This window comes from Aythya ferina (assembly GCF_964211825.1).
Source record: "Aythya ferina genome assembly, chromosome: 13".
Lineage (NCBI taxonomy): Eukaryota > Metazoa > Chordata > Aves > Anseriformes > Anatidae > Aythya > Aythya ferina.
This window is the reverse complement of record NC_140311.1, coordinates 11,253,206-11,276,268: the sequence shown is the minus strand read 5'-3', so window position 1 is coordinate 11,276,268 and position 23,063 is coordinate 11,253,206. Positions and strand designations below refer to the sequence as shown.

Here is a 23,063-nt window from a genome sequence, read left to right as displayed (position 1 = left end):
CTCACTAGCACTCTCTGGGCCTCTGGTCTGTGCCTCTCTCCTATCACCTCTCTTACCTAGACAGGAGGGGACAAAACGATGATTTACCAGAACTTTAGTATTATCCTGCATCAACAAGGCAGAAAGAAGGGAAGGGGTAACCCTCTCAAGGACTCATTCTCTCTTGTGTTAGTTCTGAAATAGTTCAGTTTTTTTTTTTTTTGTTTGTTTTTTTTTTTTTTTTTTTTTTTTTTTTTTTTTGTCTTAGTTTGGTTTTATATTACTGTTTCTAGAAGGGGACATGGTATTTTTTCCAGGAAAAGGAGGACTGGTCTCACCTGTGACCTTTCTGGTTGCCCCAGGTTGGTTCTGTGTTTGGCTTTATTCTTGCTGCAGAGGTGCATATTGCAGGGCTTATCTGCCAGATGCTGGCAGAATTCCTACAGAAACACAGAAACCCTGCAAACACCAATTCTCTTAAAGGGAGAGACAGCACTGTATCAAGGAAAAGCACATAATCATTGTCTCAGCAGCTGGGCAAGATAACACTAACCCTGGTTTCTGTCATAATAAACTACAGCACAGCAGAGAGAAACTGCCACAAGCAGTATGGTCTGTACTCTCACGTAGTGAATACAAATTCCCAGACCTGACTTTATAGAGGTAGCCACCAGGCCTGACTGTCCTTGCTTTTGAATCATCTAGGCTTGCTCAGCCCACACACTGTGCAATAAACCTCATGGATTGCCCACCATCACTTGCCATTTTCCTTTGTATATAAGGGAGAAAGCTACCTACACAAGGTAGCTATACAAGGGTCAAAACTGAAAGTATCGCTGTTTCATTGCTGAATGGCAATGCTGAGAAGTCTGCCAGAGTGAGTCCAAAATAGCAGAGGGGATCATTAACTTAACCAGTTTCTCCTGTGTGGTCTTACTGAAGGTCAACACTTGGGACAACAATATTGATCCTACAAAGCCACATACATCAGTGTTGCTTTTTCATGCTCTAGGTGTGTTTTTGACACCATCATTTCTGCAATATTCCCATGGCGGCACACTGGCCATTCTCTATGAAATTAGGAAAGCAGTTCATTAGAAATTCACTGCTGCCAAATTATATGATTTAACCAGGGCTTTCTGCCAGCGGAAGTGGCCCCTGCATTTGGCAATCCATCATCTGTTAGCAAAGCACATTGCTTGGAACAGGCAACACACTGTTCCCCCTGTATTCTTCACAAATGGAATGTCTTTCATATTCATCAGAAAGTCTGAGAACAATTTTGTTTTTGACATCTGCATTACTGCTCCTTGTCATCAGCCATCTTCCTTGAAGAGATAGCTTTCCACTTTCTGATGGATCCACACCTCATGAGGAGCTCTTTGTCACCACTGCTGTCTGAAATCCCCACTAAGATTATACAATGTTTGGAAGGTATGGCTCTGCCAACAGAAAGAATAGAGGGAAATGATGCTAATAAAACAAGCAAGCAAGCAAACAAAAAGCTAAACAAATGTCTGCTTTGCAGATGTGGTCATAATGTTGATGATGATGTTTATGGAAGTTCCCTATCTAATTCAATATTTTCCCCTTTTCTCAAGGGAAGTTTCCTAAGCACAACATAGTACAACCCACCTTACTATTTCATACTCAAACCCTAACATTTGTAAGCTGCCTTGTATACTACATTTGCTGCAGACTTTGACTTCATTAAAATCTTTTGTGCAGCTCCAGCCTGCAGTTTGTTTTCTGCAGATCCTTGATGATAATGGGCTCATTCTGGTTCTGAGAATTTCTTGAGTGCTTTGAAAGCTCACTCAACTAAACACAAAAAGTGTGAGGCTTTGAGTAGAAAGGAGAAGAATCTGAGTTTGTCCATGGCATAAACAGTCAAGTCTCTGCTGATGATACTGGGTGTTACACTAGTCAGTTTGTGTGCTAGTGTAAAAAACATGCTTATATGATGCTTGCATACTTTCATTTAAAGCAACACGTTGTTTGTAAAATGAATCTGGAAATGTTCCAGTTGGAGAGTCTACTGAAAGGCATAAGCCATTGGCTTGGTCACAGTCTGCTTTTAACTGTTATGGTGTCACCAATTAGCATGTAAAAAAAAAAGGATGAAATAAATGGAACAAACAGGAAAGACCCCCTTTTAAACAGAAACCCCAAATACACAATGTCGTCAAAGAAATTCAAGTAGAGCTTCATGTGCAACCAAAGGTTTTGGTATTTATAACCAGAACCACAAAGGCTTTCCTTTGAAAGTATTTCCCTTGGGTATCTTTATAGTACACTGCTGAAAAATTTACTTTTTCTGTCCTGAAGCTGAGATTAGAAAATAGTTGTGTACATTTAGTAGTACAGAGATGCTTGTTATAATACATCTGAGGCTTGTACCACATTAGAAAATAGTATTAGTACATCACACGTGTGAATGCTTTTTTTTTTTTTTTTAACATGTAATGCAGTCTATTATTAAGCTGTGTATTTAACCAGAAGCTAGACCAGGTTGGACAAAAGTGGAAAAAAGAAACAGTATGTACTGGAAAAGACTGGTGCATTTGGTCACTCTGCATTGACAGAAATAGTTTAAACATGGTTCTCAGAAAGCAAGAGAAACACAACTTTTCATTCAGCTTTTAGTACTCGTGACTAGAACAGAAGCCACTGAATCAAAAATGATCAAGGCTAAGATTCTCAAAATCTGCCTCTGGGTGCTGCAGACCACATGTTCATTCATTTCAGAAGGAATTAGGTGTCCATTTCTGTCAGTTCAGAGGTTGTTGCAGAAAATACAATGTGAATTCTCAGTACTTGCTATGCTAGAAAATGTTATCTATTGCTTAACTCAAATCCAGTGTGTATTATATTTACAAACATACTTTTACCTTGGCTCTAATTCTAGAGCAATTTTATAGGCAGAATTCTTTATCTGCAAATAATCTTTTTGCTTCTCTAGAAGTGAATACCATGTGACAATACTTAGGTCAAGCTTTTTTTTTATTATTATTATTATTTATTTTTTTTGTTAAACAAGTGCTTTTGGTATACTGGCCCTTCAAGAGCTTTCTCCCAGGGTGATGTTATGCAGTGTCTTACTTTTTTACCCAACTGTGATCATCTAGAGAATTGTAGCTGACTGTTGACACCATTTGGTGCACGTCAGCCTCAGCATAGCATCATAGCCTCTGCTTGGTGATGTGACCCAACCCAGCACTTGTATCTCAGGATATAATGTGAGAGGACATGGAACTACCTCAGCTATGAGAAGGAAGACATATGAACAGATCTGCATGTGTCACAGCTACAGTTGCATTTTTCATGCTTTTCTGGAAGAATCTGGACCTGTTATTGCCAAAGTATGTCCAGGATATCAGTGACTGAAGGCATGAAGTTAACATTGAGGAGCAATTAGATGCCATTATTTGGGGATATAGAACACCATGAACACCACACCAGTTAAAGAGGTCCAGTGATAATTCATCTGGCCTATCACATCAAATATTTTTAGGGCAGGGAGAGGAAAGTTCATGACATATTGTTCTCTATCCTTACTAGTAGATGAATGATCACAGAATTGCTAGATCTGAGAATTAAATGATAATAGCAGGCCTTGTCCAAAACCAGTGGAAGGCTTTTCATCAGTTTCAACAGATTGGGGGGTAGGTCTGAATATCATTTAAGTGTTTACTTCTTAAAGTCTAACCAAATGTACTAGCTAAATTTTATGGTAGTATAATACATCAAATTCTGGGTAAGAATTGCAGCAGCTTTAATGGAGTTAAATAAGTTTAAATCAGCTAAAAATGTGGTTCTCAGTTTTCGTTTAAATAGCAATGAATGGACAACTAATGCTGCTAACAAATATAAAGTAAAACCAAGAGAGTTGCATAGTGTACAGTTTGAAATGTCACCAAAAGAAGTGCTGATCCCTGTGTTGTATATTGGAGAGAGAGGGAGGGAAAAAAAAAAAAAAAAAGGGTTGTTCTTAATTATTTATGACTGAGTGATTTATGGATTTTACGTTGTGGTTCACTTTTGATTTTTTTCCATGTTTGCTGTTTTCCCTTGATTTCAATTCAACAATCCCTTTAATATTGATCTGGAAATGACAAGCAATGCAAATTTTTAATGCTTTGTATCATGTGGCATACTTCAATTATTGAGATTTATTGTCATGAATAATTTATAGCTGTGTTCTTTAATTTTCTATTGATTGTTGCAATCTTTTAAAAAATGAATGTAGTCCTCAGGAGGCTTGGTGGATTAGACCTGGGTAAATGTCTTCAGCACTACCACGTGTGGCTGAGATTTTCCCACATTATATCACAGTACAGTCTAGCACTGTTTTTTTGACTACATCTTAAAGGGAACATTTTAGATATATAGTAATCCAAGCACTGATGTGTTTGTTGATACTGTAAACAAGACCAAATATTCCATAAGCAGCAGTTTTACACTAAGACTATGAATCTTTAGCCCAACAAGAGTATTTTCAGTTCTTAGGCTGCACACAAACTAGTGTTTTAGGAGTTAGAAGCATTAAAACTAAGTATCTAGGACAGTAACCATGCCTGGAGGCCTAGAGAGAATGAACTTCAGTTGGGTGTAGAAAGACAGATCTCAGATTTTTTAAGCACTACAGATTCAGAGAGGTTTGGTGTAACCACGATGACATGATGGTGGATGTAAGAGGTGTGAGATCACTTAGCCTGAGAGGAGAATGACTTCTTTAGAGAATACAACATTCCAAGGGTGAGACTGCCAGGTTTTAGGAACTAACAAAGACAAGAAAAACTGTCTTGAAGTGATAAAAAATCAGGCAAAGAAATAGTCTGCCTTTTCACAATGCAACAACTGTGCTAGCTGCTAGCTGTGTTCTGTATCAAGGACACTACTGAAAACGGTTTCCAACCATAGGCAAAAAAAACGTGGTAGAAAGGTTATTCTTTTGCAGTGCAACAATCTGAAAGTTGATTTTCTGATAATAATCATTTTTAGATGCTATGACCTGTTATTAGGAACTTATTTCAAAATAAGGGAATGACATAGATAACTTCGATAGAAGGAAGTTTGTGGTTCAAAATTATTGTAGCAATTATTTACCCATTGTCTTCTGACTTCTCTTCAAATGAAAAACAATTATATCCAAACAAGGCCACTGCACGTATGCTTTACACCTGCCAGTTGAGAAAAAAAATCACATCTGTTTTTACAGGGGATGAAATTTTAATAATAATTGGTACTTACCTATTACCTATCTCAACTAATTCAATGCTCTTTCAAATACCAGTACTTGAACCTTCATTGCACATAATTCAGTACAGTCATTGCTCCTTTTTATGGAGCATTAAACAGCAGCACAGCAGATGAGATTTTCAAAAGCGTCTAACATTGCTGTCCTCACTTCTGCTGAAGTTCATGAGAGTTTTCACATCGATATTTATGAGTGAGAACCAAGAGAACACCAACTCTCTCATTGACCTCAGCAGCAGGAGAGAGAAATCAAGGCTGGTGGACTTTGAAAAGCTGTTCCTAAGTGACTTCAGCCAACATGTCATGGTAAGATATAAGCTGAAACAGGCAGGTCACTTGAGTCACCTTTTCCAACAACCACTTCACATTGCCTTTGTGGGGAAGTTTTAAGATGTTTCATTCACCTGCTGAGAACTGAAACCACAGTGCTTGTGAGAAGTCTGTGAATACAGTCTCTGTCTTCTCATTGCTAGGGTAGGAGAAGAGAAAGGATGAAGGTATAAATTTTGTATCTCGTAATAATGAATGTTTGTGTAACTCCAGATGACTAGGAAGACATTTTCCCTGCACTGCCACATGTAGAACAAAAATATCAAAACTTTCAAGTACATTTGGGATCACAGAATCCAAGTTAAATATTACAACTCATTATACGGTCACAAGCCATTAGTTTCAACTCCAAATTGGCAAGAAAGCTGCAATTTGGAATTCATAGGCATGTGGGAAAAAATGTGCTTAGAAAAATCTAAAAATTAATCAGAAAAAATGTGTTTCATAGCAACTCCCTTTTTCCATTTTAATACCCTATTGCTTGTGATGATGGCTCATTAGCTTCTGACAAATATTTCATCATTTAATCCTCAGACTTATTTGAGAATGGCTACATTACATTTCTGTTCTGGCTTTAAGGAGGTTTATATTTGTTAGTCTTCATTTCAAATTTACTTAATGTTAATCCACTTCACCAATTCATAGTGATTCAAATATATGTTTATTCATTTGTCATTCTTCTAAAATGCTATATCTGTACTTCAGACGATGTAGGAAATTGTGTAAAACAGTTCTTTTCTTCACAGTGGTACTTATTCCAAGTCACTGCTTGAAAATAGTTTCATATTACCTATAGAAATCTACAGAAAGATGTGGTCTGAACAATTAATGACTTCCTACAGAAGTGCAGTCCATTTTTCCCCCTCTGTTCCAACAGCCTGTTAAAATAATTCTACCGGTAGCTAGCAAAAACTCAGAATGTTCATTAAAAGAAAATGACAAATATTTTTTCCTTAGACACTGTATGATAAGTGTCTGGGAATTACCAATGCCAAAAATTTTACTGCAGCTCTGTTCTACCTCCATAAGTAAGTGGGAAACATTTATCTTGGTTTGACTTTTGTTTGGTATTGAAGAAACTATCTTAATGGATCAGTCAGGTAGTATATAATTTTTCTGCATTTACTAAAGGCTAAAAATGTACATCTGCTGTCCTTAGTAAATAGAAACACATGAAAAATATGCAGTCACTCAATGGGGATGCCTAACTTTTCTTTTTAGCAACCTGTGCTACACAGTTTGCACACTGATTACATTAAAAGAATGTCCTGTGTCGCAGCCCTGGGGGGTCCCCTAGGGAGATCTCTCCAGATCTCCCCAGATCTCTCAAAGTTCACCCAACTGCCGTGTCTGGATCCTAACAAAATGAACCCTTGTTGGTGTGAGTAGGCTGGTAGACCAAATGCTAATTCATTCATTCTTATGTATGCAACACCAAGAGCTTGGATTAGACCTTTAAAATCACACAAAATGTGTGCCATTGTGGCTCCAAGAAAGAAGATCAGGCTGGGAAACTTGTTTTTCCACCACCTTCACCAACCCGTAATTCTAAGTGTGAGATTTCATCTTTCCTAACTTCGACTAGATGTCTAAGTTTGAAATGGCTGAAACATCTGTGTTTGGGCTTCCTGTGAATCCAGGACTTTCAGATCGTGTGGCTGGTAAATCTCAACCTAATGCAGATATCCAGAATCACTGAGAAGAACCATATTCTGTAGGTGCTAGACTGTTCATTTTACACGGAGTCCAGATGATGAAATATGACAAGATATTTAATTTTGGATAGCCAAAGTTAGGTGAGATACATTCTATACAAATGACATGAAAATTCTTGTCACCAGCATGGCTTACAAGAATTAGTTTAGATTGTATGTACTTATCAGACAACAATGAGTCAAAGTTGTTTTGACTATATCATTTTCCTCTAATGTGACAGAGTATGGTAGGAATAAGATTATACAAGCACAGAGTCCTTCTGCATAATTTGTATAATGATGGTGATTATCATATTGGTAACATTTGGGAAAAAGAAAGCAATTGGCAGAGAATGGGAAGAAGAGGAAGCAAACACACTAAAACAATGATCTAATATCACCAGAAAAAAATAATAAAATATATATATATATATATCCAAAATTGACTTCAGGATTGCAATTACAAATATACATACATTAATATGATTCCTCAGTGGATGTAGCAGAACATAATTTAAACTGAAGTGCACTAGAGAAATTAGAAATTTTCTCTTTTGTTTCTTTTTGACATGAAAGAGGTCTGGATAAGTGTTAGGCTTTAATGTAAATTACCAAGATTAGTATGTCTGCAATTTGTCTACAAATAGTCTTCATCTGTTTAATTTCCTTCAATACTGTCACCCTCTATCTCATCCTCTTTGAGATGCTCCAAGGACAGAAGAACTGTCAGGGTGAAAGAATTATTTAAACTTAATTTTAAAAGGCCATCTTTTTTTTTTTTTTTTTTTTTTTAGGCTTTCCTGTAATCAGGCTAACTATGTTGAAATGTAAATACAGAATAAATCAAGATTGTGCTTCTGTGTTCAAAAAATTCCAGGATCTCATAGTGTACACTGCAAAGAGGTTAAAATCATAATATTATACAGCTACTTTAAAATGATCTATGCCTCAGTTTCTGGAGAAAGGTTGGATAAATAAGCAGGGTACACAAGTACTAATTTTGTCAAGTACTTCTCTAAGAGCAGCTAATTAGAACCACTTAAGACAGCAGGAGTTACATAGGAGAAGTTTTCAATATTTTTTGGCTTAAAAATTAATGGAAATTTTTCACCGGTTCAAAAATATTTGGATGATCTTTGGTGTAATTTGCCAAAGCTCTTTCATTACTCTTATTCTAGAAAGGAAATTGATTGTATTCTAAAATTTAAACCACTCCTTTCTCCTGGCTTCCCCAAACCTACTTTTGCTCTCAAAACTTTGAGGTCCTCTTTGCAAACTTAAAAAAATTTAACAGAGGTGTTCCACTGTAAATTTATCATTTTTGCAGGGCTTAATCTCAGCTTCCACTTCCTTGAGGCTCAAATAACTTTTCTTCCTCTCCACAGACAAAAAGATTGTGTAGGGAAATACTAAATTTTTTCACCATATTATTTATCCCAAAGCGCTAATATAGCCACATAGTGTTTTATAGCTATGCAATTTGTGTGTATATGTGTGCGTGCATAAAAGAAGAGGAGGGGATACATAACAGATGGTTATTACAAATGTTGCTTTACTGTATACATTTCATTTGCAGATTCTGCTTTTGCACATGAACCCTTTCAACTATCAGACTGTATAGCACAAGGGCTTACACAATATCGAGTAATTTTTGGCAGTTGCTGTTCTTTCATCGGTGCCAGATCTTTGGCAGTATAAGCTGAATCCCCGTCTAGTATACAGCAAGCACAAGGTCCTCATTATACTGGAATTTAATACTCAGGGCCAGAAGGCTCTACATACAATGTAAACCCAGAATGTCTCCCTTGCCTTTTGACTGAACAACTGTTTAATACGTAGTGCCTTACAAAGCTGCCATAATTAAAAGGATAATTATTTATATACACATTCAGATCCAATGTAAATAAATAAAAATAAAGAAATTAATGGGATAAATTTCAGAAGTTAAATATACTTAAATATATGCATTTATGCCACCAGGGAACAGTGACAATTGGCACAGAAGTCTACGTAGGGCATTATGACATATTCAATATAACAGTCTGCAATACTAGAAACAGGGTGCATACACAAATATGCAGTTGGGCACATACAACAAAAATTCTTTTCTGCACATCCTTCAAGGCATTGTTTTAAATATTAGCAATAGCTTTGAACTACCAGACAAGTTTATGCAATGACCTTTAAGTTTCAAAGTCCATTCATTTTCCAAGTGGGAAAGGACAAATATCTTTGCACTATGTCCATGTAAATATCCCTCTTCCCAAAGATATCAGTTCAGTGCTGTACTTACTTATACTGCCAACCTACACAGCCAAACAATTAGTTACAAACAAGGTTTTGATGAAGCACCCACCCTCTAAGAATAGCTTTCTTCAAACAGAGCCTTAGAAGTTTATAGTTCCCAATATCACAGTGATTCCTACCATATCAGCTCCATGGAGGATCTACACCCACCTCCATACTTTGAAAAGTAAAGAAAAAAATCTACTGAATATTATCTCCTGTTCCATAAGAAGCAATTAAATGGAACCTCCTTCCCCCACACACTATATTAAAAATATTCATGACATCCCCTGTTGAGTTGCAGTTGCCTCTCTTTTTACACTGATACTTTCTTTCCGCATTGAGCAATCACGGAGATACCCTGCACAGAAGAAATATTGCAGGTCTTGCATGGAGCATATTATACATGTCAAGGGGAAGCTGTTGGACTTCCTTTGCCTGAGATACTTGCCAAGTACTTTCTGTTATTATATCTGCCTGATATAATTTAGTTTTGATTTTTGACTCAGTTCCTATTGCCACCAGCTCTAAATTATGAACTCAGTTTTTATTTACTTAGTGCAAATTTGACAGAGGCACAAAGAGCCAGATTCATTTCTTACACACATGGGTGGACAAAGAGAACCAGAAGGCATTTTGAAGAAGATTGGAAAATGCTCAGGCATTAATTTATCATCTCCTTGTTAGAGGAGTGGGAAAAAAAAAAAAGTGCAACTTAAGGATACACGAGGAATAGAAACATGAAAGAGCATGAAGGTTATACCATTTTCTTCTGAAATGCACATTAGTAATTGTTTCGCTAAGGGGTCTCTGAGTATTCATTTCTGTTGCACAATTAAGAGCTTCACAGACTCCAGATGATTTCAGCCCATTGTCTTTCTCCCAGCAGGTATCTTTGATAGCAAAGCTGGTCAGTGTTCTGAATCCCACCACCCAACCACATCCAAAGAAAGATTTGAGTTTCCTGCCGGGTTTAGGGTAGTTGTTCTGAAAACAGAGAATATATTTTGTCATTTATTTTTATTTGTCCCTTATCCATACCCCAGCCTAGAGGCTTTGTTTATTTCTTTAACTGTTTTTGGATATGAGTAAAGCCACAGTCCTAAGGCACAGACTTTAAGTAGTTCTCACTTTACACCTGGGAAGAAAGCTTAGAAGACAAATTAATGTAAGCATGGCTTGCTTTGACCCCTACTTAAGCCTGAGTATCTGTAGTCAGAGGGATACCTGTTTTATGATGTTTCCTTCCAAGTGACCTTATGTGGAAACTGAGTACCAAGGCAGCACTTACGGAAATGCACAGCAGTATAACACTGAGAATTGGAGGAAGTTTTCACCTTTTCAGTACAAGTAAAATTTTTTCTCTCTTTTAACATACCCTCTCTACATACATTACAATTTAGGTGCCTAAGTACTCTTCTGGATTATATCCTGAAGGAATAGGTAATCCGAGTAAGTCTAATAACTCCAGATCAAATGGCTGTTAGAAGGAGAAAGGGAGTCTTTAGAATGGCCAAGTCAACCTCCATGGTCAAGGTTGTAAATAGAAATATGTATTTTATTAACTTACCTACAGTGTTCTTTTTTATTATAAATGAAGTGAGGCATTGTAATCAGGAATAAGATATCCATACTATGCAGACGTATACTGTGCTTTATATCAGTTCATGAGTGTTTGAAGTCTTTCCATTTTGCCTTGATTTTAAAGTAATTTCACAAAATCAAGCATTAGTTGCTATGAGGCTGCTTGGCACAAGAGTCCATAGGTATCCTGAAACAAGTGAAAACTGAGGTGAACTGTTCACATTTCTTTTTATAGTAGTATTATTATGACCTTGACGGCATTTTCATGAGATTATAATTTTTTCACTAAAATTCCCTCTACAGGCTGAGATTTATCACAACAAGGCTTCAGTATTTTAATAGCTCCTTAAAAGATTAAATTAGACTCTAATGCTGGATAAGGCTTTATTGCTTAGATCAAAGCTGGCTGAAATTCAGTTTTGCTTCATGGGAATTTAGGATATTTTGACCAAGTTTTTATTTCAGTATGGAGATGAAAGTAGAGTTGTCTAAACTTCCCATGGAAGCAAAATCAACAACAACAATTTTTTACATTAGTCATATTTGAGAAACAGAACAGAATTTGGTCAGATGGAAACAAATCGATACTGCATGAGTACCAGTTTCCCAGAGCTTCCAGGAGTTTCAGAACCACCAAGGAAATTCCCATGAATTTCATGAGATATAGTGAGTTAAGGTGCTGGAGACAAAGACATAAACAGGTTTACCAGTGCTTTGAGGAGCAGTGCCTCATTACGACGGGCCTAGACAACTAAGACCCTCCTATAAGTGCAGTCCCGTGGGCCTACATCTGAGAACGTCCTCCCAGTGCTATGTTTATTTGCCATAAAACAAAGAAGCAGTCTTCTCATTTTTAAAACAGAGACAAAAAGAGAAGACATTGCCAAGATGTAAATTCATCTTTGCAACACTTAGCCTTGGAAAGTCAGGGGCTGAGTACAATCAGGAAATTATGGCAAACTACTTGAGAAGAAAAGCCTGTAATTTGTACTGGAGGATGATCACAGAATCACAGAATCCTCCAGGCCGGAAGAGACCTCAAGGTCATCGAGTCCAACCTCCAACCCAACGCCAACAGCCCTCCACTAAACCATATCCCCAAGCTCTACATCTAAACGTCTTTTGAAGACTTCCAAGGATGGTGACTCCACCACTTCCCTGTGCAGCCTGTTCCAGTGCCTCACAACCCTTTCAGTGAAGAAGTTCTTCCTAACATCTAGCCTAAAACTCCCCTGGCTCAACTTAAACCCATTCCCCCTCGTCCTGTCACCAGGCACGTGGGAGAACAGGCCAACCCCCACCTCGCTACAGCCTCCCTTGAGGTACCTAAAAAGAGCGATAAGGTCGCCCCTGAGCCTCCTCTTCTCCAGGCTGAACAAGCCCAGCTCCCTCAGCCGCTCCTCGTAGGACTTGTTCTCCAGGCCCCTCACCAGCTTCGTCGCCCTTCTCTGCACCCGCTCAAGCACCTCGATGTCCTTCTTGTAGCGAGGGGCCCAAAACTGAACACAGTACTCGAGGTGCGGCCTCACCAGAGCTGAGTACAGGGGGACGATCACCTCCCTAGCCCTGCTGGTCACGCTGTTCCTGATACAAGCCAGGATGCCGTTGGCCTTCTTGGCCACCTGAGCACACTGCTGGCTCATATTCAGCCGACTGTCCACCATCACTCCCAGGTCCTTCTCTGCCTGGCAGCTTTCCAACCATTCCTCTCCCAGCCTGTAGCTCTGCTTGGGGTTATTGCGCCCCAGGTGCAGGACCCGGCACTTGGCCTTGTTAAACTTCATGCAGTTGACCTCAGCCCATCGGTCCAGCCTATCCAGATCCTCCTGCAGAGCTTTCCTACCCTCAATGATGCATCCCTCCATTCAGGATTCACATAAAAATGCTTTTATTTTCAAGTCAGGAAACTTACTTAGCTCCATATCTTCAAACAGAAAATTTAGGAAAGTAGTCCTGATTGATTGTGCCAGTACATTGAGGTAGGAGGTATCTTCAATACACTTCTCCTCACTCACTTCCAAAGTTGTTCCACTTTCTGTAAATCACTAAAATAATCATTTGATCATAGGGCCTAAGAGAGAGAGTGACTTTGCAACCGAGTGGGTTAGATGCACTTTTAGGACTGTCTTGTGCATGGAGAAATTATATGGCTCCAGAGTGAGATGACAAGCAGCATGTTTGAAGATCAATATTTTAGTCTTAGCTACACTTGTAGTAGACCACATATTTATCTGTCCAAAAGCTCAAAATGAAAGTTGTAGTTGAATCGGCAGCTTAATGGTATTTGTCTATGAATGCAGAATATTTACTACTTCTTGTCAAAAGGCATCCTGTCTACTAGTTTTTCTTGGTTTAGAATACCAAAATGCAACATAAATACATTTGCTAAACATTATAATTAAATAGTAATTGCTATGACAAGAATAATAAATGTATACTTAAGCTCTGTAAAGGTGTAGTTTAATGTGTTTTTTTTGTTTGTTTGTTTGTGTTTTTTTTTTAATAGTTTTCTGAGAAATCATTATGGCTTATCATGTTGTTGTATAACTCTACGAAATATTTATACTCTATTAAGGATATATAATACAAAATGCACATTTGTTTCTCTATATTTCTAGCAGAGCCCCAGAGTAGGTATTAAAATATAGGTGGTGAACAAGCATTAACCAGAAATCACAGAATTTGATTAAATCTGAATATAACTGTTGATAGAATATTAAACTCAAAATGAGTCTCCTATTCCATCGTGTATTTACAGCACTTTGAAAATGTCTGTACAAAAACAAACAAAGAAAAGAATAAAGTTATTGTACAGCATCATAAAAATGTTTTAGTAATCATGAAATCGTGGAAAAAAACCTCTACCTTATTCCAAATCATTAAGGTTATTTTTATAAGAATTTATGCTGTCTTATTTGATTGGTGCAGTGATTGCTAATTTAGGAATGATCTTACCTAAAACAAACTGCAATATTTTACTGCAAACCACAGAAGAAATTGAATCTGAACACACCCAAAAAAGCTGGCAGAAGTGAGCCATTAAGCCATGCCCTGTTATTTTACACTCTGTCACGTTAAATCTGTAATTTTATCATGGTTTTCCAACTGAGGCACCCTTTACAACATCTCAATGAGGAGTATGTTGTGCTGTTTCTTCAAAATAATAATCCATGTAGGAAAATCACCAGTTAAAGTAAATTCATGAATTATATTCATCATGGAGGCATGGAAGCATGCAAACTTTGTGTTCCTCCTTTTTAGAGGATGGGCAAGAAATTTTTACATTCAATATCTTGTGACCAAAAGACCTATCAGGTTTTCTATATGGACTCTTATTGGCGCTTCAGCAAAATGATGAAGTTTGCACATCTAAAATCCTGCACTCTGAAGGTGCCCAAATAAAACCTGAGTCTAAAACTCTAAACCTGAGTGTTGATAATCTAGCAGACACAGCACACGCTGTGCTGCCTTGACTCATTCAGACTACTAATTGAATGCAAATAATGACATAAGAATAGTTTGCAAGATGCGACAGTGCTAGATGAAAGGAATAGAAAGTGTTCAGCAGCTGATCTGCATCTTTTTTTTTTTTTTTTTTTTTTTTTTTTTTTTTTTCCCCAATGTGGCATTTTCAGTGAGAGAAAATTAGGCTGAATTTCAGAATGAGTGAAAGATCCCCAAACAAATAAATTTTGAATAACACTGTCTTTTGAATCAAACAGCAACACTGTTTCCTCTGAGAAAACAGTTTGAAAATTATGAGCTTTCTTTGAGTTAGCATATGCCAAAAAATGGGTTGAATTTCAGCTGTTTTCAGAGTTCGGCATATACTTTCAACCTGTTCTCAGTTTCTTTCACTGTTAAAAAATGTAAGAGACTCTTTCTTGGTGCTTAAAAGCCAAAAAAAATATGCATTAGCTTGTAAAAATCATATTCAGCAAGGTTTAAAAGATTTCTTTGGTAAAACATTAGATTTTGAAAATTAAGGCTATGCTGCTTCCACTAGGTTTTCGCAGGTCCCACAAGGAATATAATCTTGTTTCAGGTTTAGAAAAATATAAATCTCTTGATGGTGATGCCTCTGGCTTTTAGTAGGACTCCTTCATGGTTAGTGCAGGATGGAAAGCTATGTGTCTCTGGTTCCTGCTGAGTGAAGACAATCAGGAGGTATTGGGGATGTGCTGGGGCTCAGCAGACTCAACAGTATCACTTCAGTACCCAGCCAGTGGCAGCACAGTGTGAGCAGAGCTTTTCTTGATTCTTACAGCTGATGGTGGCTTGGGTGTTTACATTATTTCTTTGAGAAACAAGTGTAATGGCAATGGAGAAGTACCTTCTCAGGGCTGACAAACCCCACAGTGTGTCAGTGTTAACATTTCACAAGCTAAGTGGAGTGAGATGGGAGAAATCGATGGAACAGTTCTGGATATAGTGCTGCTAAAAGAAAGGTGCCTTTTTGTTGTTTTGTTGTTGTTTTTGAGTGTTGGTTTTTGTTTCTTTTTTTTTTTTTTGTCTGTGTTGGAAAATATTTCTTCTATATAAATATAACAAAACGTTAATAGCTATGAGATATATTGAGGTATATGTTAATATATGTGAATAGATCACATTTGCAATTTTAAGGCAATTTTAACTTTACAATGTGACCAAGTATGATAAAGGGATGTTCTATTTGTTTTTTTATTTGCAAGAGGGGTTTTAATAATAAATGAACACATACTAGTCTGGTCGTTACATAATGAAACAAAAAAATGTTACAAACTGCTTTGCTTTCCTTTGGTGGAGGGCCTGAATAACTGTGCAGAAAAACAAGCGTGAGGGAGCTGAGGATCAGCCCTGTACCATCCGTGTTTGCTCCACGTTCCATTCTGCTGCGTCCTGATGATGAGAGCCGTGAGAAGGCTCAGTGATTCATCCCGTAGGTGGCTGCCTGTCACGGGTGGGTGAAGTTCTTCCTATATATAGCTTGTGCATGAGTTCACAGCACATTTGGGGATGGCTTGGAATGAAAGGTGCTCTCAAAAAGCCCTGGGTAAATCGATGTTATTTTATTATTACAGCTAGGTGCTAGCAGCTGACAATTTCAATAATTGGATCAACATTCCTGCTGGAAATGCCAGCAGGTTTGACTCAGCTGTTTATGGTTCTGAAGCACATAAATTATATTCTAATAAACTAATTTTATTTCAGGTGAGATTTTAGGGTGATGGCAGAAAGAAATCTGCTGTCTTTCACAGAAGTTAGAGATCCCAGTGCTGCTGGCCCAAATGACATTTCCTCTGTCATGTTGTGAGTTGGCCAGACATGCAATGACAGTTTCAGTTTATGGCTGTGGTGTGGATAATTTCAGTGCTGCAACACATGTATAATGGCTCAGAGCTTAGAATTCTCACCCAGGATGATGAAGTCCCCATTTCTGGCCCTTGGTCTGTTACCGGCACTGCATAGCTCATCAGGGCTGTGAATCCAAATAGGGACAGGAATGCTACCACACCCAACTGGAGTTATCTGGGTTTTGGAGTGTAATCTAATTACTGGGGTAGGGTGGAAGCAGTACCTATACGACAAAATTATTGTCACCTCAAAACAGATCTAAAGAAGTAGACTGACTTACCCAGATAATAAGGGAATTTTGCTACTCTTCTGGTGTGAGAAGTCACTTGGAGTTTCAGTAAATGATCACCCACAGAGTACCGCAGTTAGAATATCATCTTAGAAGAGAAGCCTTGTCTTCTTTCTAAAATCAAGAACAAACTTCATGACAGGACAGTAACCTTTATATGTCTAACCTGAAGGTTAGAGCACTTATCTGAAACCCTGCAACATGGGACCCGTTTCTACCTCTTCTTAAACATAATGTACATTATTTTAAAATCCCTTGATACCAAAGAAAATCTGGTCATTAACTTCTGTTAAACCTCTTTTACACTCGTGACAAAAAAATATGTACTGAAGTAATAAAACTTTACTTTTACTTGGTGAATTGTAATTGCATCAATAGTCTCAAGATTTCAAAGTAGTGCTTCCTAAGATGATCGACAATTTGTATTTTGGAAGAAGTAGCACTGTGAACTTCAGAAGTATATTTATTAGGTCCAAACCCATCAAACTTACCCTTGACAGTCTGTTTGCTTACTTTCTCCATCACTGCCTCTCTCTTTCCCTGGCATGAATAATGTATCTTTAAATTTCATGTGTTTTTTTTCCCTTTCTCTTAACATCCAGAGAAAAATGGAGATGTTAATTTCTTACAGTGGCAGCTAAGACAAGCACAATTAAGCAGTTTACTTTCTAGGGATTGCTCACTGAATTCTTCAAGAAGTTCCTCTGCAGATGATGTAGTTGAGGGCCACGCCATCCATTCCTAGCTGACAGCAAACAGATGGTCTGTCATCCAAATTGTTCATACTTCTAGGAGGGTACACCATTAATGAAGCCAAATACAAGCTTGCGATTTCAGCTCCCTGGTATTATATAAGTGGAGCTGTATACTATAAGAGTAATTTATTAGATCCCATGTGTCATTCATGGAAACCAGTTATGCTGAATCTGTGACATGGAAAAAATCATCCTTCTCCAGTAGCGTATGTTAATGGTTCTTTGCATTATTTCTGACAAATTTTATTTTTCCACAGGTGAATAAGTTCTAAAACGCTGCTTTGCAACTCCGAGAGTAGTAGTGCATCTCTGTATTTCCTGACATATGCCAATGTCAGATGTCAAGAAATACAGAAAAACTCAGGAGCCAATCAGTAATTGTTTTTAGATTTACATAGTCTCCTCCCGCCACCCCCGCACACACAAACACACAATCTACAATAGTCTATTTGTTGGGGGACAACATAAAGTTCTAGTGACTTGGCGGCATGGTGGGATGCTATATGTAAAAACTCAGATTTTAAAACATATTCAGCTATGTAATTCCTCATATCCTTTGAAAATCAAAAGAAATAATATTTAAAGTATCAGATCCTCTCACAAATATTCTAATTGAAAATATGCCAGTTGAGAAATATCTGGTCTCTTGCTTGATGTTTGTTTCCTAGAACTGAATTTCTGCAGAGTAGTGATCTGTGTGATCATGTTCACTGATACAAAAGGTGCATTGCTTCGTAGTCATTTAGTACTTCTGTATGTGGCAATACAATAATAAAACAGTCCAAAATCCTAAACAATGAGTGATGATTTTAGTATAAAAAAATATACATGAATAACTGCTGTGGTGCTTAATCTTAAGAGGTATATTAACTGTATGGCCAATAGCCTTAAACATGGCATTAGTGTTCACATAGTTTGTTTTTCTTAGGATATATTATTCTCTGTAACATATATACCGCTTATATTTTTAAAAGGAATTTCTTCAGGCTCCTGTAGACTTGTCAATTTTATAATTGCTTGATAGTTTTGTTCAGCAGAATAATTTAGAAGTGTGTCTTGTGTGCTGTCACCTTTGATTAGTAAAGTTCTCTATGGGGGGATGGCGATGTCTGAAGGCTAAAGTGGTTAAATTCAAGGGTTTTATTTGAGAAATTGTAGTTTTTTAATAAATGACTGCCATTTAAGAAATCTTAAAGTGTTTGGAAAAGCATTGTTCCTAGGGTGTATTATTGTACTTTTTTTTTTTTTCATGTTCACCATTTGCTGTTCTTCTATTCTTTCTCAATTACTATTGATGTTCAGGATGCCTGTCAGCTGATGCCTTTTTATAAGCTGTTCTGCAAGTTGAACACAAATAACATGACAGCTTGCAGGCTACTTGTTGTCATGGTTTTCTTACTTTGCTCCGGGCAGTGCCATATAAAGAATACTACATCTCGACTCCTATTTGCATCAACCAAATATTTTAACATTAACACAATAATATCAGAATGGCAGGATGTTTATGACATTACCAGCACCAAGAAAGCAGAATAAAATTATGTTCTGTTTCTGCCTACACATTTTCACCCACTCCCAGGCTCTGTACTACTGTGGTTACAGAATTGTTGGTTTCTGTGGAAGTAAGTTGATTTCAGGTTCTGGGCCCAATTATGAAATTTAATTTCAGCTGTCCTTCTGACTGCTCTTGCAGGCATTCATTAAATGAGATGCAACACAGGAAATGCCACCCTACATGCTATTCTTTGAACTGGCTTCCAACAATTTACTCTGAGGACACCTTAACTTTAGAAGTTCTGTGCAACACACAGAATTCAAAAAAGCACTGATGAAGAACAGGTGAAAAATAACTCATATAAGATTATTGCCAAAATTATGGATCGTAGAAATTTCCTGCACCATGAAATACCTCTCCATGAGAATAATTTTCCTGCAGTTAAGGATAAACTTTGCTTTATTTTATCTTGTCTACTTCGGGAATGAGCTAGCTTGAAGAATAAATGCTTTGTGTATGCAAAAAGATTCATTTTTAAGCTAAACTCTTCAAAGTCGTTGGATTGCATGAACTTACATACAGTAACTAACAATAGCTAACTCCATTTTAACATTTCTGATAGAAACTCTGCTTGCTCCTGTGTTTTCCTTCTTGCTTGGGAGAAAAACATTACAGATACCTGTACAACTAACTTATTGCTTTCTTTCAGAAGTTTTCTCAGAAACATGCTTGAACATGATGTGTAAACAAACCTGATTGTGGGTATGCTGCTGGCACACAGAGATACTATTGAGCATGAAGACTGGTATCACCTTATTGGTTCTTGTCTTGCTCCATCAGTCCGTCTGTACTCATCTGTATTTTTCATTTTAAATCCTTTCTGAGTGAAAAAACACTTTTAGTTCTACTTTATACTTATGCTGTTTTTGTTTGTGTAAAACTCTACATATTTGTACAAAGTCTACCACTATTGTTCCAACAGGTGTTATGTTAACATAACTATTAGCATAGCATTCAACTAATACTCACTAACTACTACTGCTATTATTTTCCTTATACAGATTACCTTCATAAAGGCCAGGAAAATATAACCAGAGAATAACCTTCCCATGGTCGCATCTCTTTATTTAGGCTAGGCTACAACAGCTTCCTGCTTTCAGCCCTCAAGGCAAATATGCACATCCTTCTCTCCAAGCAGTGTAAAAGAAAGAGAGTTGTCTTTGCTACATTCACAAAGATTAAGGCCAGACTGGACCACTAGATATTCCAGTCTAACATGAACAATATTATGTACACACAACTTTTAGACCTGTTGGAGAATAAAATGAAATGAAATCAAATGAAATAAAATAAAATAAAATATGAAAAGTATTTAATTAAAAATGAAAAATAAAAAATACCCCCACCCCCTAAAAGAATGAAATTCACACAAAAATCCCACACATCTTCTTCCTTCCTTCCTTTCTTTCTTTCTTTCTTTCTTTCTTTCTTTCTTTCTTTCTTTCTTTCTTTCTTTCTTTCTTTCTTTCTTTCTTTCTCTCTTTCTCTCTTTCTCTCTTTCTCTCTTTCTCTCTTTCTCTCTTTCTCTCTTTCTCTCTTTCTCTCTTTCTCTCTCTCTTTCTCTCTCTTTCTTTCTCCTTTTGGGGGAGAAAAAAAAAAGCTAAAAAGCAAAATACTTGGTATGAGTTTCAAACCTGATTTTTTTTTTTTTAATGGGCTTAAAATTGAGCAACTTTGAATTGGCAGGAAGAAAAAAAAATTGAAAAACCATTAAACCAGCAAGCAAACAATATACCAGTTAAGACCCCAAATCTCAGCTAACATGGAAGCTTGCTGTGTAATATATTGCTTCTGATTCTAAAGCATTTTTCACTTGGGAAAACCTGGTATGAACATCATAATGGGATTCAGAGGAGAAACAGTAATGTTGAGAAACAGTGAAGAACTGGTGTAGATAGATTTCAGAAATGTATCTGCAGATATGCAAGGACCGTTGTCCCTAATAGCATTAGCATGTTTGCCTGAGGAAACAGAACTTACTAAATTTCACAACTAAATGGCCACATTTCCATAGTAGAGAAGGGAAGAGATTAGAGGTAGTTGCACATGAGTTATCCTGGTTTCCTTGAGTATATCTTAGAAGAAGCTTTTTGTATATTTTTGAAGTTAAACTTGGTGATGGGCATTGAAGTCATTGTGGCTACAGATGAGGCTTTAATTCTAAAACAGAGTGGTGGTAAATATAGCCAACCAGGTTTGCAATTGCGTTTCTATAAAAACAAAGATATTGTTTCTACCGGTGATTTGCACGTAATAATTCGTCTTTGACTGTTCATCAAAACCTTTTGCACTTCTTAAGTATTCACAGAAAAATTCTGCTAAAAAAGCAGATTGTATTTTTCCTAAGGCCACAATGGATTCACGCAGGTCTAGTTATCCGTATAGTTTGGCATAATGTGGGCTAGGTTTTAGAATCATTAAGGTTGGAAAAGACTTCCAAGATTACCTGGTTCAACCGCCCCCCCCCCCCACCCTTCCCAACCAATATTACCCACTAAACCACGTCCCTAAGTAAGACACTTAATCTTTTCTTAAACATCCCCCATTTTGTAGTCTGTTACCTTTCCTAGCAGCCTTTCTAGACGGTTATTTCAGCAATTTTTTTGTTCTGTCGGAAGAAAGAAATTAAGGATATAAGGATGCAATTTGCTTAAATTAAGTTATTCCAGAATAATTCCATTCCCCAAAATACTCTCAATTACTTATCACTTCATTATAGAAATGGAGACCAAGCTTTTCTTCCAGATACATAGTCCTAGAAATACAAAAGAAAGTAGGAATTACTAAGTAATTGATATATAACCTGCTTAAGGCCAGCTAACGAACAGATCAATAGCCAGGCATTTTCTATAGCCTCAAAGCATTCTGAAAAATGAAATGCCACCAGGCAAATCTGAGCAGGTTTCACCTTTTCCCTCATTTGCATTCATATTGTGCTCTGTTTTACTCCCAACAATTTTCATGTGTTTTTTTTTTTCTCCCCCACCATGTAATGTCACAGCACATATTGGTGTACACATAAACCCATTCTGCTTGTGTGAAGAGAACTTAAGGCCCCTTTAAACAATTATTAGGTGAGATGTACTTGTGTATTGTTCCTTGTATCACCCATCACTATAAAAAGGGGATGGACTCCTCTTCACTGCCTTCCACAAGGAAAAAAAAGAATAAAACAAAACAAAACAAAACAAAACAAAGCAAAACAAAACAAAACAAAACAAAACAAAACAAAACAAAATAAAATAAAATAAAATAAAATAAAATAAAATAAAATAAAAAAAATACAGCAGCTGGAATTAATTTATCACACAGACTGCTGTAAAATACTTGCTATGCAATTACTTATGGTGAGGCTGAGCAGCATTTTTGAATCCATGTTTTCAATTGAAATTGTGTGCTCTTACAGAGATGCCTTCATATCTAAACTTTAAATTGTGTCTTCAAAGAGAAGGTTTGTGAGTAATAATTTTTAAACTGGGACTGTATCTTTTTTTTTTTTTTTTTCTCTGAGTGTTGGTCTGACACTTTGGTCAACTTGGAGATAAAAGATATATGAAAAATAAATTCAACTTTCAGGTTGAGTGTGATTTTACAATTCCCATAGAATGGGACAGACTCATCTCTGGAGCTCCATCAGAGAATTTCGGTCCAACAGGGCATAGAGTGTTTTTCCAAAATACCCTGAATACTAGAAATGTATCTTAAGACTCTGTATGCATGAACCAGCTCTTCAATGAATACTCATTGGAAAGGCAAGAGAATGACATACAATTAAGGATTATCACATATATATTTTAATATGGCATAATATAAGGTCAAGTGCTTAAAGCTGGTTTTCTGTTGTTGTTTGACCCTGAATTATGCCATCTATAGTGTTGTTACTGTACAGACAACAAAAAAGATAAACGATTAGATTAGTGTCTCTCTGCAATCTTTTTAATAGAAGCAGTTAAAAAAAATGTTTTTAGAGAGATCTTAAATACAAGAAGAGAGCTTGA

At 37.0% G+C, this 23,063-nt stretch overlaps 1 long non-coding RNA gene across 3 annotated transcripts in view; it reads right to left on the bottom strand.

Moving 5' to 3' along the window:
• LOC311444195 overlaps positions 1-23,063 on the bottom strand; it is a 257,260-nt gene that overhangs the window by 33,557 nt on the left and 200,640 nt on the right. For all 3 annotated transcript variants that reach the window (XR_014697707.1, XR_014697708.1, XR_014697709.1), the window contains one exon: positions 16,747-16,869. This is a non-coding gene — a long non-coding RNA (uncharacterized lncRNA). The remainder of the gene's footprint in view (positions 1-16,746; positions 16,870-23,063) is intronic.